Raw genomic sequence first — 18,690 nt, 5'->3', positions numbered from 1 at the left:
TTCCTTTTGTTTCTTTTACCACTCTGCTCTTGCTCTGCCACTCTTCCCCTCATCCAGTGCCCTCCAACTTTGTACCTCAGCAAGGCAGAGCCCTCCTCTTCTCCAGTGCCTTAGCACAAGCCAGGAGGAGCACAGGGAGCTTAGGAGCAGCAGCCATTCCTGTTTTTCTCTGTTCTGACCAGACTTATTACAGATACAGCACAAGCAGGGGGATGCAAATGTTTGCCAAGGCCTCTCCAGCCCATGCTCAGTTTGTCTGCTAAAAGGGCTGCATGTGAGCTGATTCCATATCAGAGCATTCTGGTGACACCTCCCAAAAATACAGTTGAAAAATTCAAATTACTCTTGTCTGATCATGTTAAAATTTTCAGTTTCCAGATTAAAAAATAAAGTCCTCACTACCTCACTGCAGACCATGGAAGCACCAATATTTCTCAAAATTTCTTGGGTTTCTTACATATACATACACCTGGCCATAATTACCTTCACACAGCCCTGTAAACTTGGGTAAACAATATCTCTCTTTTTTTTCTTTTTTTTTCTTTTTTTCCTAAGTCCAGTTGGAGAAATGGTGGAGGACTTTGAGTGTAAACTCTCAAAAATATTTGCCCAAGGTAGACAGCATGGAAATCATTCTGGCCAAAATTTTGCAAAGCCATAAGCAATAGAAAACAGGACCTTATAACAGAAAGTGCTGGGCAGCCTTATGGCAGACACCACGATTTGTGCTGCTTGTAAGACTTCATTTTTGTTAATAGGAGCTGCATGGCAGGGCTGGAATACCCTGGGGCTTCCTGTCTTTAATTTCCTTTGAATATAATCTTGGTCTTAAGCCTTCCTTCCTAAATAACCTCTGTCTTTAATTTATTTTTTTAAACAAATTACAACTTAATGAGCACATATTCTCCTAGAGCAGAGCCTCTAATTATCAAAATGACAGTGCTGCTTAGAATCTGAATTTCACAGGCATTCAGTGACCAATTCCACAGGTCAGTAAATAATTATACACCATCCCTGCCAAAAAATTATTAAATAGGATATTATAATGCATCACTGTGTACACCTACACCTTGCATCACTCAGTCACCTGGATGATTCTTGCAGAGGAGTTTTCTTGAAGCAAGCAGCAGGGAGATGCAGATGTGCACTCCCAACTGGCCACACAATTAATGAATATTTAGAAGGTGTTTCTCAGCCCTTATTCAGGCACAACTATCACAAATGCATGTGAAAGACACCAGGATGTAGCTCACCACTCATGGATACTTTAGGCAAAATTATTCTGCTAGAAATACTTTTGTATTACTTATCTTGCTAGGAATAACTTTTAGATCCTTAGAAAGGATCTAAAAGTTTTGGAGGATTGGCTTTGCAGGTTTGCTAGACTGGCAGTACTTACATGTTTCCTCATCCTCTGATGAGACATAGAACAGTCACTGGTTATGAAGCAAAGGACTTTTAAATATAAACCAAGTTTGTTGCAGAGTCCTTATCTCCCAGGGCAGTACATTTTAAACTGGAATATGGCATTTGGAATTCCTGCCAGTTGCTTTGGGCCTCTACTGTAGCATTACTGCTCAGAAATTCCATCATAGTTTCTTTATGCTGCCTAAAGAAATGTGCCTGACACTGACCCTAAATGCCCCCATTATTAATCCCTGCATTTCCATTTGTCCACACATCCATACCTGAGGGGCTGAGATCCAAGCAGTGAACCAAGGAAAAGTGGGCACTCCCTGAACTGCTGGGGAGTTCTGAGACCACCTCCTCTCCATGATCTACCCCCTCAACCCCCATTTTTGTCTTTGCTACCACGTGTGCAAATCCATATTACATTTAGATCTAAGAGGAAAAGAGCCATTTTCTTGGTGTTCCCCCTTTGCAGAGGCCGTCAAGACGGTTTTAATTTCTTGTTCTGGTTGTAGACTGCCTGGGGTGGCTGCAGGCTGCCCCACTAAACTCTCCTAACACACTTCTTAGTGGCCAGCAGCCTTCAGTAGTTACCAGCTTTGGACCAGTGTTGAATTAGAACTGAGTATTTCTTCATTCTTATGCCAATTTCCTTAATTTAACCATACAACTCCTTTACAATGTATTTTTAAGATTATTCTTTGTGTGATTTTAGGGATTTCTGTATATAAAAAACCCACATAGCTTTTCTTTAGTGACTAACAAAATTATACAGTAATATCATTTGAGAAACAACTGCCAGTTGTTTCAAGTAGTTGTTCAGAGTGAAAAGGAGTCTAAAAACCGTAAATCATTCCTATAATTAATCAGCAAACTTATACAACAAAGCTTTTAATCCCTGCTTTGAATATGAATGAAAATTCCTGAAATACTTGAGTTGCCTTATTCAAGGTAAAGACCTGACTCGAGGAAAATTGATCCATCTTGAAAGCAAACTAGGAAATAAGGGCTACACACATCTTCATGTGTGTTAAGCTAGTCTAAGTAAAAGATGACTAACATCACCCTAGATTCAACTTTCCACAGCAATTAGCTAAAGTATCTCAATTTATCTTTCCCTGACAGTTTATGATTTTAAGGAAATTTGAGATGTTTGGGTTGTTGGGTTTTTTTCCCCTTTTAATGGACATTTTAGCACCATCTGCTGGTGTTCAAACTTGCTCTGGAAACTAAACACCAGCTTCCTCCTTCATTTTAACTTCCTTAAGGCCTACTTCTGGCTCTTATTAGGAAAGGTTAATTGCTTGCTTTTCTACTAGAGATCCCAGGATTGGATAAGTAATTCAGCTGAATGAATCATCCAGATGGAAGATACCTTCTGAGGCCATAGATCAGTAGCAACACACTATTAAAGAAATGCCTCATCTACAGCTACATCCAAGGCTAAGTGCAATTTTTTTTTCACTGTATAAAAATGACAACCCCCAGACTTCATTCTTTAAGAGGTAATAGAAAGTTTTTTCCACTGATTTATTTTGGGTTCATACTGGTATTTAGACTACAGAGTTATGCTGTGGTATTGGAGATTTAATGTCTGGGAGCACAGTCAAAAACTAACTTGCTAGAATTACCTCTGACTGTATCCAGTTATATAATTATATTACATATTCCATCTAATTCATGCAGTTGCTTTTTTATTTCCTTAGACTGCTTCTGGCTCCAAGCCAGTTCCTCTTTCAGAACCTCTCAGGGCACAGCCTGAGAGCACTTCAGGAAATGGTCCCATGAGGTCTCAGCTGCCTTTGTGCATCTCCTGTCCTGGATCCATGAAACACCTTCAGAACAAGTTTGATCTCTGCCTTGCTGAAGCTAAGCTCAGAGAATTCCTCTCTACAGGACTTGCCAAAGGTCTGGGTTTGAATGACAATATCACAAAGCAACAAGAAATCTGCCATGCACTTCATGGTCTCTGCAGAGGAAAAGAGGGTCAGCCCATTTGAGTTCAGGCAGGTCTAGCAGGTAAATGTGCCAGGGGAATTCAGGTTGTTCACATCAAGGCCTCCTGTGACATGGAAAACTGGGAATGGACCTGGGGTTCATTCTTTTAGTCTTCCCTTTCAATGCTCAGCATGACTTTTAATGGCTGCACTACACTCTCAGCTCCCAGCCACCACCAGCCCAGCCTGTCTGTACACCTCTCACAGCCCCTGCTCTAAGGAATACCCTCCCTCACCTCTCCTCTGCAGCCACCAGCTTCTCTTAGCTGACCTTTGTTTGTGCTGGGAACTCCTCCTCACAGGATACCCATGGTTTAAAGCTGAATTTCAGCTGTCTGAACCTTAACAGGACATAGAAAAGCAATCTCTCCAATAAAGTGCATTCCAGATTGCTGTGAAAAGCTGATGTAGAAGCAGCTGACAGGATGAAGTGCCAGTTTACCAGCATGGGGTGTCAGGATGTTATGAGCCAACAGCAGGGCTGGGAAATGAGTTCCTTGTCCAGCAGCAGGGCTATGGGCATCCCTTCCCCTACAGAAATCAGTAGGCTCCAGTACAACTGGACCTTGCCATGGTCAACTTTGGCAGCAATTGCTGCATGGAATCTAAATGGCCAGGAGACACTTAATTATCTTTTGCTTCCAGCACACAGATCAAATTAATCAAAGCTCAAACCTTGCTTGCCCATAAGTTTTCTATTCTAGAGAGTGACTGAAGACTTTTCAGATGGATGTTGTTGGGTTAGTTTTCAATGTTGTGCTTAAAAGAGTCAAATCAAAAAAGAAACCGAGTTATTCATTGGAAATATTTGTGTGTACACCTCCCACATCCACTGCTTTGAAATGGACCTCTTAATGCCTGTAGGGGATACAAAACCTAAGGTTCTCCCAAGGCTTCAGAAGGAGGAAGAAGGCTGTGACCTTCAAAAATTATCCTGCAGAAACAGGACTACTTCCCTTTGCATAATGTTTTACAAGATAACCTTGGGGAAAGGTGCAGTGCTGTGAGCTGAAACGGTTCCTTAAGAGCTGTAAGGAATCAAGGAGGGCCTTGAATATATTGAATGTATTGATGGAAAAACTGTGATCAAGACATCCATGCCAGAGATGGTCCCACTTGCAGAACACAGCCTCTGTGGATTGCAAAATAAAGTGGCAAATTTGGTATAATTAGTCCAATTATCTTTGCCAACAGTGATGAATGTCAATTCAAACCCATTTCTGAATTTACTTTTTTCACATGAATATCATTTATATCTAATTTCTGTCAATATCAGTGAGATTCAGAAGGAGGTTTATCAAGAAGAGAGCATTTGGGTGGGGAGGGACAAGAAGACTCTCTGCTGTTTCAGCAAAACTGAAACCGTGGAAGCAAATTAATTTGGGCGAATTTCCCATTAAAACAAAGCCAAAACCTTTTGAAACTGTCCCAATGTCTTTTCCAAAATATTTTGAACAAATGAATTCCTTTGACTTGCAATCTACTTCTGCTTTTCGAACTGAAATGAACATACATTCACATAAAAGGTCAAAGTTGAGATGAAAACTTTCCAAATGTCATAAAAAGAATTGCCCTGATCTCCTAGATAGCATTAATGACAGGAAGCCACCACATGCCCTGGAACTCGCTGTGCACTGAGACAGCAGAGATCTCCTGAGCTCCACCACACTCACACCCAATTTGCTTTTCGGGTTGTCAGAGCACTTGAAGCAGCTCCTCGTCACTCCCTGTCCCTTCAGTGTCTGGTTTCATGTGTGGTCACTTTGTTAAAAACAAATGCCATACTTGCACATCTCATGGATTTTTTTCATGCATTGGAAAAGAAGAAAAGAATTTTTTACATGTATAAAATATTTTAATGAAGTAACTTCTGGCTTAACTATGATTTTTTCTACCCCAAGAAGCACCAAGTTGCAAGCCATCAGCCACTCATCAGAACCTCAAATTACAGCAAAGAATGTTTAAGTGTGACAGGTTCTCCCCCACTCAGGAATGCTCCAGCCCTGTCCTTTGTGGCTTTGTGCCCTTCAGTCCCCTCATCCTCACACTAGGCTACATGGTGTACTGACAAAAAAGAGTTCAGGTGGATGAAACAGACAGGTTTCAGTCTGGCCAAGAATGGGTTTCACTGGATGAACAGGGGTAGTGTTGGATCAGCTGCCTAATCCAAATATCCCTTTTTGTGCTCATGGCCTGTCCATGGTTGATTATCAGCCAAGCCAAGTAATTTCCCATCTTCACCTCTAACCTAACATGGGCACTCTTCCTCCATGGCTGTGTTTGCTGCTGCTGGGAGAACACAAATAATCTCCTGTTCAAATGTGATATGATAAATTATATGTTTCTTCTCAGAACTAACCCAGCTTCCTCTGGAGGCAACAATAAAAAAACCATTAATAAATGATGAGAGTCTTTAACAAGTATTGCTCTGGAATTTTACTAGCTCACTTCCTAACCAGCACTATTGTTCAGATAACTTCTGTTCCTCCAACCTCTCACAACCAAGCTGGGAGTTCACTAAGCCTGAAATTTGTTAGTTCATTAGTAAGTTAGTTAATTAATTAGTTTGTTAGTTAGACAGATATTCTGACTAAGGTAATATCCAAATATTCCATTCACTGCAGCAAACCCTTGCTTCCAAATATACCCTTTACCATAAAACTATTTCTTAAGTTGCATTAAAATCAAAATGCAGTTGCAAAACTGAAACCTGGATTTCAAACTTTTTAAGTTTATGGTGAATCCATGCACTTTTTCTTCCAAAAATCATCCTTTGTGATCAGAAGAGTTTTCCTCTTAAGCAAGGCAAAGCTTAAGTATTAGAAAAAGGAACTACAAGTACTTTGCTGTGAAGCCATGCTTAAGGTGACAATGAATTCAGCAGCCACAAAATATTACCTTCCTGAGGGTTTTTATTGCCACAATATAACCTGATAGCAGAAAAAGTGGGCTCCCTCCCCCCATTCATCATTCTGGTAAAAAAAAAAAAATTAAAATCTTGAGCAGAAATCCCTTCAAACCATCATGAAAAGGTCTGTGCACAGCCTTGGTATAGTGCAATGAAATTAAAAAAGATGTCATGTAGCCATGTCAGCCACATCTGTGACCCATATGGTGCATGTAACAAGAGCATATGTCTGCACCTAAAGAGAACATTATATGCTGGATAAGGCTGGGACAAATGTAAAAGTGAAGTAGAACACCTTCACATTACAAACACAGTTTGTTATTTGTGTCACATCAAAGAAAGAGTCTCTAAGAATTATTGGCCTCTGAAGTAATTTAATTATGATTAAGTGAACTAAGAACTAATGTAAATGGTATTTTATACCCCAGTGAATTAAAGTATGAGATCTAGTCAAGGTGAATAAGATTTACAGCCAAAACTCAAGCAACCTTACAGTAATTCCATGACACTTTTACTACTAGCCTAGATATTTTTGTTCTTGAAATAATTAATAGTACATGAGCAAATTTTATTCTTTGGATGCTTAAAATAAACCAGAGAAAAGAGAATAAGTTGCTTTTCAAGTGACCCAAGCACTTTTATTATAAAAGGAACAAAGATTATACAGGACAAATACAAACTTCAGATTTTACTAAAAAATGGAGGCAACATTAAAAATAAGCATAGTAGAATGCTAACGAATCTCTTCCATTTGGACTAAATCTGACAGAGATTAAAGTCTCAAAACTCATCTCTGGCTAATCCCAAATACCTGCCTGCCAAAGAACTTATTTGTTATGTTGACACCCTATGCAAAATAGGAGCAAATCAAATCAGCCAAGTCACTTTAAAGGTACTAACGGTCTTCTCACAGATTTTTAAAGAAAACTGTTCCCAGGTATTTGCCTTCAAATAGAATTAAGAGTGTCCAAGCAGAAGTGCATAACATATCAATGAATGAATAGTTATATTTCACAGCTTTTCCAGCTGGAAGTAAACTCATTTTCCAGTGACAACTGTTAATCCACTCTCTTTGAGAGTGGCTGTTTGAAAGGCTCCAGGTAAGGAACAGAAACTTGGCTGACAGAAGAAAGTACCAGATGGCTGCTGGGATGGGAAAAAAATCGAAGGGAAGAAAATGGTGAAATGTGAGTTGTAGAAATAAGGATCAAATCACAATCAGGATGTAAGCAGAGAACCAGAGCCTTGGGTTTTAACAGGAGCCATGTTTGCAACGAAGCATCTCTGCAAGGCACAAACTGGGCAGCCTCGAGAGGCCCTTAAAATGCAACAGAGCATTAACAAATTGCATAAATTAAACAAATAAAGAGTGCTCTTTCAACAGTCTCTTTTGGCTCATGTGGCCATACACTTTTGCACAAACTGATCCCCTCATACCTCTTATACATAAACTGTGCACTTTTTCAATCTTCTAACAAAACTTTAACATTCCCAATAACCTATTTAGGAATCAAAGGGATCAAAATCCACATGCTAAAAAAGTACTAGTTGAAATGGCCATGTTGAGGTAGTAGACCTTGTCTTTGGTAGAAAGTGGTGTGGAAGAAAAGGAACTGTGGGGCCAAAATGTAGCTCTAAATATAAAACATGTAACTGAAATAGGAGCACTGAGGAGAGAGTCTGGGTTACAAAATACAATCTTGATTCATTGAGCACCTACTTCTGGCTCTGGACACTAAAGTTAGTAACTTTAAATCTGTCTCATTTTAACTTGCCTTCAGAAATGCTGTACTAAAGGAAGCTACTAATAGTACATTAACATTCGTAAGTAGCCAGATTTATATAAATGTTGGATATTTGTAGAGTAGCCACCAGCAAGGGACAAGCACAGTGATTGTGGGATATAATCCCCTTAAAGAACAGGGCCACCACTGTCAGCTGTGCTGGGTCACAATAGCTCAGGCCCCCATTTTATAACCATCCTGACAAGCTTTGTTTTAGGGGGTTTTCATTCGAATTGTTACTGCTAAAGGTGTTTGGGAAATAATGAGTTCTGCATTTCCCACAGCAAACAGCACAGCGTGGTTGTCCTGAGCTAGCTCAGGCACTGGGCTCATCACAGCCATTCTTATGATGCCTCGGGATTTTAGATTTTGTATTTTTCATATGTTTGTAATCCTGCAGTTCTTTAGTGTATAACTCTAAACTCCATATACAGTGATAGCTACTGTCTTCACATTTTGGTCAGACACAGCAATTCCTCTCTAGGCCTGGGAATCAAGGACACCTCACTGTCATAGACCCTGAGACATGGAAACAAAAGTGAGTTTGGGGGGAGCAAACTGGGGGTAAATGACTTCATTACCTGAAGGTGCAATTGGAAAATTAACTCCCACTATGCAAATGGACACAAAAAAAAAGTGTGAAAACCCATGAACTGTGGTCCATTCTGGCTGTAGCCCCTGGGGAGGCTTCATCCGTCCTGAATGTACCTGAAGCCCCTTCAATAAATAAAACTGCTTTTTATTCTCTTTATTTTGCCTGGCCTCTGTTTTTAGGTAGCACCAAAAGGCATCAATCACTCACTTCTGACATCTCTTCCTAAGTACAGCACTGCAAACCAGCCTTCCAGAATATCCCAATTTTCCCTTGCCTTTCCTTCCATTAGATGATCCTCAGCCTGACTGGTATGAGAGACTTCATTAAAACATTCCAGTTGAACTGAACTAGCCGATTTCTCCTGCCAATGAAATTGCCTTTGAGAAGAAGTCTGTGTAAAAGACCAGCACCTGGAGAGAGGAGATTGCTCAGGGGATTGGTAACAGGCTGTGGAATATTTAATCTCTAGGGCACTGGCTCCAGTCCAGAGTCAGGACCAAACGAGAACATCAGTCTCTTAGGCAGGCTGCCACACGACACCTTTAAAAACCATAGAGCCTCACTCAGGAGAGCCTCTGCTGAGAAACCTCCTCTCTCCAGTCTGAACCTCACAGCTGAGACAAGCTGGAAGGCTTTAATTCAGAAACGTGCAAAATGTTATGCCAACACAAAAGAAAAGTTTTAGTGCAACTGCCTGAGCAATGCCATGAACTAGATTTAGTGGTATTTCAGAGGAGGGATGTGTAGGCTCATGATTTTTCTGTTCAAAAATAGTCCCACTGTAACACAAGAGACAAATGACAGCAGTTCTCTCCGCCCAGAGCAGTTATGCCAACAATCTTTAATTTCCTCCATCTTTATGGATCAATAATCCAACTAAAAAAAATCCTTAATAATGGCTAAGTATAAAAAGGAGAAAATAATTTTAATGGAAATTTAAACTTAGGGACCATCAAAACTTTAAAAATCACTTAAAGCCAAATGACACAATGGAAGTTGAGTCTGTTTTAAACAAAAGACATTCCCCTGCACCTTTTCCCATACACAGCAGCAGCAGCTGTCTGCTCCTTCTGTGTGATGGCATTGGAAGGAAAATTCCTGTGCCACTCCCTTCCCTCCTCCTGTGTTGTTATTGTCCACAGCAGATTTCTTCACACCCTTCATTACTCCTGATCCCCTTACTATTTGAGTAAGGACAAAATTATTTCCACTTGATGTTTGGTATCATTGTTCATCTCAATGAAAACCCAGTAACTGCCTCTATTAGTGACTGAGGAGGTCTGTGACTGTACAGTATCAGTGAAAGCACAGCTGGAGAAATAAAACCCATGTAAATAGCTGAAAAGATAGGTAAAAGTCTGGGCAGGGATCCAAAAACACTAAACTACAGACTCCCAACATCTGGTTCAGGGTGGATTCCAAGAAAGACAGAAAGAGAGAAAAAGAAAGGGGAAAAAAGAATTGATTTATCTGTAGAATTTTTACATAAGGTTTTCATTTAATTTTTTAATTCATCAAAACTTTTACTCAATTATTGTGATTTCATTTCTTCACCTTACTGCATCCTGTTGCTTCACTCAGAAGGAAGCAGTGCCTTGGACAGGAGTTGTAAGCAACCCTCAGTTTCATACTTTCATATTTTATTGTGATAAGAGCAATTACAGGTAAAAACCTCTAACTCTTATTGTTCAGTCTCTCTCTGTTTTCATTAGGACTGGGTTTATGATGCATGCATGAGAATCCTGTACTGATTTCATGGCCTTTCAGACAAATCATTACACAAGAGCTAACCCTGTCAGCTTCTCAGCCTGTCCTGAGCACCACCTCAGCCTGTCTGAGCAAAGCCCCCCTGGCTGCACACCCACCTGGGCTCCACCCTGCTGTGGGAGGAGTATTTTCTGCTTTGAGCACTTTTATTAGCTGAGAGCTTCTGCTGAGGACTTCAGAGACAACATCATTTTCAAAAGCTCACAGATGACTCAAAATCATAAGTCCTCTGTTTTTCAGGGATGTTTCCACTCTTACTGTACCAGAACTCTTTCCAAACTCCTGCCTCCCCAAGATAAAAGAGCAGATCACCCATCCCACACAGGACTGCCTCTTCTGGCCACACAGAATGCCCCAGGCTATCAGTGCTGTCACTGTGCTCTGCTGCAGGTAGGACTTTTCCCTCCAACTGCTGCCAGTGGCATCCAAACCTCAAAAACTGCACCCACAAGAATCATTAAATGCACAAATGAGATAATGAGAAGCTCTGAAAAGTCTCCAAACAATTTCAAATTTGCCTACTTTGTGCTTCAGCACTGCCTCACTCGGAGCTGAGCCGTGAGTGTTTGTGTGCTTTCCAAGTGTTATTACATGCATACAAACACAGAAAGAGAAATAAATTGTCATGGAGTAACTGTGTGATTCTCCTGCCTGAGGACTAATTCTCCACTACATTTAGGCAAGGTGTGCCTTTTCCTACTTTCTCCTCTCTCCAAACCAAAAGAAGGTTCAAGACAGAGTTCAGGACTCAGCACTGAGCAAGTGTACAGCCAGGCTGGGCACAGCTCTCTGGTCTCTTCACCCCTGCTGTGCCCTGGCCACGGACACCCCAGGATATATCTCCACCAGAAAACCTTTTATGCAACAAGGTAGCCCCTTCCAGACTGCCAGGATGATGGCAGTGAGCTGTCACTCCTGCCTCTGCATCTGTGATGAGCTTTCTACTCAGGAAAGGAGGCAATGACATTACTGACACTGCCTTAGGGCAGTGACAGGTAAGGAGGAGATGAATTCTGTCCCTCAGAAACAAAGTCCCTGAGAAATAAGAAAACTACAGTCCTTGAACATCAGTGCAATTAATTTTTTTAAGTAGGGAGCCTAAAGGCAAAAATTACATATGCATATCATTCAATCCTGAATTCTTTTCTTGAAACGCTCTTTTAATCGTGCCAGTTTATCCATCTTTTCTACCTGCTCCCAGCTTGGTGTCACAGAACATCAGCTTTGTCCCCCTACCTGCCCTTCCCCTGCCCACTCACTTCTCCCTTCACCTCAGTCCTGGCTTGAAGTGACCCTTAGGAAGCACACTCAGCTCTCCAGACCACCAGAAAACAACTGACTTTCACTCTGAAAATACTTGACTGATGCTCCACTGCCCCAGGCAGAAGGAGGAGAATAAAGCAGCTTGCTGCATAGTTGACAAAGCACGAGTGCTTTGAAAAATGACTGATGGGCCCTCCACCCCATACCTTTGTGCTACCCACATCAGTCTACATGTGTATTTTCACACCCAGGCACCCAGATCACACACACTGAACGAAAGGAGCCTGGCCCAACTAAGAGAGGCAGTCTCAAATCAAACAGCATCTCCCTCCGGGATACTCTAACACAACTTCATAATAGAAGTGACAGAGAAGTTGCATGAAATGCCCTGCTTCAATCCAACACCTTTTACCCCATTTCCTGCAGTTATTAGATTCTTCTGCAAACAAGTAATTTGGCAGAAAACTAACTCCAAAACACAGGACAGGACAGAAAGTTTTCATCTGAAGTTTGCAATGGGTTGGGAAGTTGGTTGGTTTGGAAATTGCAAGTACCAGCTAACACACAGCTTTGGGTTAAAAATGGGGCAAAGGAGGAAAGGAAAAATGTATAAATTCAGCCTTGATGACTGGCCCTGTCAGGCAGAATTAATTAAAGCATTTCACAAGTAGTTGCATTAGACTGGGTAAAAATCTAGCATTATACAAAATGCATTTTTGCAGCCTATGAGGCACTTGAAAAGATGAATCAAGACAGTCAGAAGGAGATTTATAGCCTTCCTTTACAAGGTTTCTGCTTTATAGGCAGATCTCTACACAAACAGGCCAAACCCCTCCCCGAGACAGGCCGGCTTCTTCCCGTGCAATGAAGGCAACACACCAAGTCAGGCAAGTTCAAAGGAAGTCCCTTTTTTCTCCATCTCAGCCCTTTGGCTTTCCACCACCTGGACACCACTTTTAAAACTATGACCTCATCATTTATCATTTTACCTTTCATTGCTTTACTTAATACATGACCTGCTCAGTAAAATATTTGCAGACTTGGTACTCTGGTGCTTTATCCCATTGCAAAGGCACGCATAACATTTCACATCTCTCTCCTGCAGGTGGTCCTCTGTTCTGACTCAAGGCCAAGCAGAATATAAAGTTAGGCCAGTTCAGCAGTGTAGAGAAAGGCATTTGAGCTGAGGGAGGGGAGTACAGTAACTAGAGATGCCAGTTGTGGCTATACATTTCAAAGATAGCGCTAATTTATTTATTTGGCTTACAGTGACCAAATCCATCTGTCCAGTACAGATGATCTACCACAAGATGTCTAAGAATCACCACAAATCAACATTTTTTTATTCAAATTGTTCACATATGTACCAAGGAGCCACAGAAAGGTGTATTAATGGTCCAGTTCTTTCAGGCAATTCCACTCCATTAAATATTATGAGTACACATGTCTGGGAAGGAGAAGAACAAAGGCAAAGAGTTTCCCAGTTTATTTTTAGAGTGTTAAACATGCAAAACATAATGCATTTTTAGTCAATTTCTCAAATTTTTTCTTCATGCCAATAAAAGATTTCCTGTGCTAGATGATCTCTCTCTCTTAATAGCTCTACACCTGATGATTTGTTTGCAAGTATCTTCAGACACAGTGATTTTGATTTACAACCAGCAAACAGAATGTATCGATGGAAGTACAGACAGAGTTTCAGTGCAGGCAGGAGGCTTTTCTTTGCAGCTTATTTACAGAACACATTTGCCCAACTGGTTTTGATTTCTATTTATATTTCTCACTAAGAATATAGATGTGAAATGTGTTACTTACAGCACTGAGAGGTCCTGGGACTTCTGCCACTCTCAAAGATGACACCGTGAACTGGCCCTCAGTGGCACAGAGGTCCCTCCCAGAGGGATTCTGACCTTTCCAAAAAGGAGCAGAGCAAAGAAGAGGCAGAAAGGAGACTCCTTCTGAAGTCCATTTTTCAGAAACACATCCCTTCAATTCTGGTACAGAACCTGCCTGAGCAAGGACTGGCACAGAAGAAAAAGGGCAGATGCAGAGACACACAAGTGACAGGATCTAAGAGTGAAAAGTCCCTTACAGAGCTCTGTATTATGAAAGGCTGCTAAGAAAATTTTTGGGTACACAGTGACTGCCTTCCTATTCTTTCCCTCTTTTTCAAAGCCTCGGCTATTCTGCTCTCAAATTAAGATCTGGCTTCATCTTTTAGAAAGACATGAATAATAATAAAACCATATTGCTGCACATATGACTTATGATTAAGCAGCTCTCTGGGTTATATACAGAGGAAATGTCTGAAAAGGCACTGGCTGACACTTATCAGAGAATTTGGAAGTGGAAATTACAGCAAAAGAAAGTAAATTAGCCAAGAATTTAAAAAGAAACAGGATATAATGATCAAATAGATGACATCAAATTAAAAACCCAGATCAGGAACCAATGCACCGACCTCAGGAAGACATGCTCTCAAGCTGGTGACATCATATTTATATATGTCCTATGTCATTCAGACATTTTCTGGTGGTTTCATTAAAGATACACAGCACATGATTTTGAACTCCTGGGGTTTTTGTCTGTGTTGTATATCATCACCAGTTTTCCAGGGCTTTTTAGGTTACTGAAGTAAGTCCACATTCATAATTCTGTTGCTCAGATTCTAGTTCATGTCAGTGTCAGAAGGGAGAGTTTCCCAGTAGTTTGCTGACTGTGAAGAAAGAGTACAGCATTTTTCAAGACATGAGTTAATGAGTCACAGTGTTTGTGTTTCCCAAATAAATTAATAACAACAACTAACAATTCATTCCTAAAGTTCCTGCAAGCCCACAATTGCAGTGGAAGCCAGAAATGCTCTGCAGCTCTGGAAATGAAAACTGTCCTCTGCTCTTTCCAGCAGAAATTTTCACAGATGAATCCAATGATGGTTAAAAGGGGACACTTAAAATCTTTGGAAACCAAATTTTAAAAGCTAAACCTCCTAAACCAAAAAACGCAATAAACTTGTTTATAGAACAGAGTCTTCTGAGACTATTGCTCTCTTTGCATGTGCAACCTGCCATTGAGCAGGAACTTCTTATTTATGAAGGGTATTGCCATTGACAATACTATCATTAGAATTATTTGTTACCAGTTATTCCCAACAGAATATTGACAGCATGGGTAGAACAATCCAAGCAGAAAAATGCTTACTTTTGTGGAATCACCAGCACCTGGCAAGAAAAGCTGAAACCTGAACCCATGTCCTGGATAAATATTTTAGATGTGTGTAGATATTCTTGGTACCTAAAGCACATCTGCATGCCAGGATATCACAGGTTTGGGGGGGCTGTTTGTTTGGGCAGTTGCTTTTTTGGTTTTTTGGGGGGGGTTTTAACTAGCTGAGTTAGCATTCTCTTCTCAGTGGGAAGGGAAGAGGAGGCTCAGGACAGTGCCCGGTTTGCTCAGCGTGCGGCATTTCAATGCAAACAGCCTCGTGTGGTGGGCTCAGCCTCCAGCACCCGCACTGCTCCAGTCTCCTGGGTGGGCAGCTTTGAGGAGCTCCGTTCAGGAATGTACAGTAACACACAGAGCCACCGAGGCTCCTGCAGCAGCCACACAACCGCCCTGAAAGGAATTCCTGGAGCCTGGCACTGTGCTCGGCCGCAGCAAGCGGAGCCCCGAGCCCGCAGCGCAGCGGCCGCGGCTCAGGGCGGGGAGCCGAGCCCAGGGCAGCCGGCACTTCACCTGTGCGGGGAGAGGAAGGCAGGGCAGCCGGGGTTATGTAAGCAAATTCCCGGCTGGAATGTGCAGAATGTACACACAGGGTGTGCCGGGCAGGCCGGGAGCCGGGGGCAGGGAACAGCCTCCCAGCCCATGGGCAGCAGGTTCCCTGGCAAAAGGCGTGCCCAAAGCGCAGCTCGCGTTCTCTGCTCCAGCGGCTCTCTCTGCCCTCGCTCGGAGGCACAAAAGTCATCCCATAATACAAGCGGGGACAGCACAGTGAGCTATTTAATGATACTGAGATAATCATGAATAAAACAGTCAACATTTCTCCACTGGCCTCATCTCCTTCCTGAAAGGCAAGACTTCTGCAATTGTTGGCAAAAATAGTGCAGGCAAGATATACAATCAAAGGTAAAGAAAAAATCTCACACCATTTCCGGAGCAGTCTGGGTTTTAGGCTCTTGCTACTTTGGATTTTTTTCCCGTGACTAATTAACACATCCCTTCCTTAAATCTACTCAAAACCCCAAGCAAGCAAAGGCAAAAAAAGAATATTTCAGTATTCCATGAGTCTGCTCTAACCACTCAAATGCTCCTTTTGTTTTTCTCCTCAGGTGGCACTTGAAGCAATCAAACCCAACTGGTAAAGGTATTGAAAGTAAGTCTGCTTTAAATTTACAGATGTTTGTAAAGCAAGTACTTATGAAATCATGGAATAAAACCTCATCCAGCTGAGAGACAGATTTATCTAACTAAAAAAACCTGAGAGATCTGAGTAAATTTGTGTGTTGGATACATTTACTAGATACTTGACCACTGGCTTACCAAACCTGCTGCGGGCATCCAAAGTGTGCCTGAATATCCTCTGACTTCAGTACAAAGCAAGTTAGGGGCAGAATTCCACTCCTGCACAGCCTCAGCACTGCATCCTGCGAGTGTTTTGTGACTGCCAACAAGAAATCCGAGTTAAACTATCTGCAGTGGTACTTGAACTGGCTCTACTGATCAGAACTAATTATAAGAAAAGTTCACACATTGAATGTCAAAGATGAATCCACAGAGGAAATATAACACATGAAACACATGTTCCAGACATGCTGTTCAAAACAAATCTGAAAAAAATAAGGTCAAGGCACCTGGAATATTTCTCACAGAGATTCTGCAAGCTAAGTAGTGAAGTGGCATTAAATAAATTACATGGTTTCAGATTACTCACTCTGCAGCTACAGGCTACAGACGAGTCTGGCTCTTTGGGGTACCTGCTAAGAGCACAACAAAAGTGTCTGGAGAAACACACAAAGAAGAGCAGAAACCCTCAATACTCTGTAACTCCTGGCCATGACTTTCTTTCTGTTTCATACACAGCAGTCTCTTCAGGAGCAGGATGTTGGGTGGACTCACTAAGCAGCTCTGTACTGAGAAATTGAGACCAGAAGCCTTAGCAGGAACTGGACACAGACATGCAGGTTCACAGGCTTCTCTGAAGCCCCCTCACACCAGCTTTGGGCAGAATTCAGTGCAAGATGGGGCACTAGGGTAAATTTACCAGAATTATATCCCAGAATTTGTTTAATTTTGCAGGTCCAAAGCTTTGCACAATTGTGTGACTATTTCCTGAGGTAATAAAAGGGATTGTTCACCATACATTCAGCTTCTGTTAGAAAAGAGATCCCGAATTCTTCTGGAAATTTCATATTCTCAAGTGCCATTTTTCATAGAAATGGCCTCATTTTTGAGTTCATAGACAGCGGAAAAAGCAATAAAACCTTTAGATGCGAGGTGATTTGTCATCTTGCTAGAAATACTTTACCACAATTCTAATTCACCACCATCCCAGGAAAGGCTGCCTATAACACACTGAGAGCCAGCTTGGGCTGTGAGCCAGCAAAGCACTCCGGCATGATTTCAGCTTTCACTGTACCACTGCCTGGAGTGAGATGACTTTAAAACCATTACAATTAGAAAGCCTAAATGGCTAATTTAGAGCCTTGGTGTCAACTTCCTAGAGTGAGTGTAGCACACAGCTACACTATTTTGAGTTTATAAAGCCCTACCACATGGCCCAACCTGAGCAAGGCCCTACAGATGAGCTCCAGGTGAAATTAGATGGGAATGGACAATACTTGCAAAAGGCCTTCAGCAGAGGCCTTTGTATTCAAGAGTCTTTTATCCCACTGTAGGTGAGAGTATACTTTATACATCCCAGGAGGAAAATAACTTAGTCAGAAAGCTCTCAAGGAAAGATAAAGAGTACAGACAGAAAAGCTATTGTGCATGAATCCAGGTGGAATCATAAGTCTTTCTCAAAATGCTGAAAGAATAAATCCCTCTTCCACAAACTACAGGAGAAGATGTGGTTCCCATACACATCTGAGTGGCAAAGCAACTTCCCACATAGTCACATCTGCCTCCTTTTTCCTCTGTTCCATTGCTTAAATTCTGCCATGAGAGTAAACACAAGAGGGGGCAAGGGGCTGCATAGGCACCTGGTCAGGGCAAGGAGAAAAGGAGGGAAGAGGATTTGTACCTTAGGTATTTGCATATGAATTTGGCTTCAGCCTTCGCGGCATTTACATGCCTTTGAACACTTTCTGTTTCTTTCTGCATTCTTCACTGCTCCATTTTATTTATTTTCACCTTCTGCTTCTCAGATCTTCTGCCAGACTGCTTATTTAATTCTACTTGCTGCACTGAAAACACCATTGTTGTCATCCAAATTAATCCCTGAACATAATAAAAACCTCAAAATAGCTCAGACAACCAGTTTTCCATCCTTTGGTCTCACTTCAAGTACAGTATAAAAAGCCAGGACTTGGGAGCTCTGACAGTTTACACAGGACCAATCCTAGGTACATGGCATTTTCACAGGCACAGGAGGCTTTTCCTTCTCCACCAATCTTTTCCTTTCACCAGTTGAGACTGCTCAGAGTCCCCCAGCATCTCCAGCCCAATTATCCCCTCTGCCCAAGTAATCCATTGCAAGACTCGATGGTTTTCAAATCAACTTTGTACTTTTGAAATATTGCCTTCTGTGACAGGTTAGTTGAGAAGCAAGATAAACTAAGATTACCTTTGCTTTTAGGGATGAGGGAAGGGAAGCATCTCCTAAGAGTCTGTGCTGAAGCTGCAGGACACACTGGCTACAGATATCCTGTTGGGTTTTCTATGTACCTCTCTGTTCCAACTGCACAGTGAAAAAAAATTAGCAAAAATAAGACCAGGCAAAAAAAGCCAAGACAACAAAAAAGAAGATAA

Source organism: Passer domesticus, chromosome 7 (genome assembly GCF_036417665.1).
Source record: "Passer domesticus isolate bPasDom1 chromosome 7, bPasDom1.hap1, whole genome shotgun sequence".
Taxonomy (NCBI): Eukaryota; Metazoa; Chordata; class Aves; order Passeriformes; family Passeridae; genus Passer; species Passer domesticus.
This window is presented reverse-complemented; position numbering follows the sequence as displayed.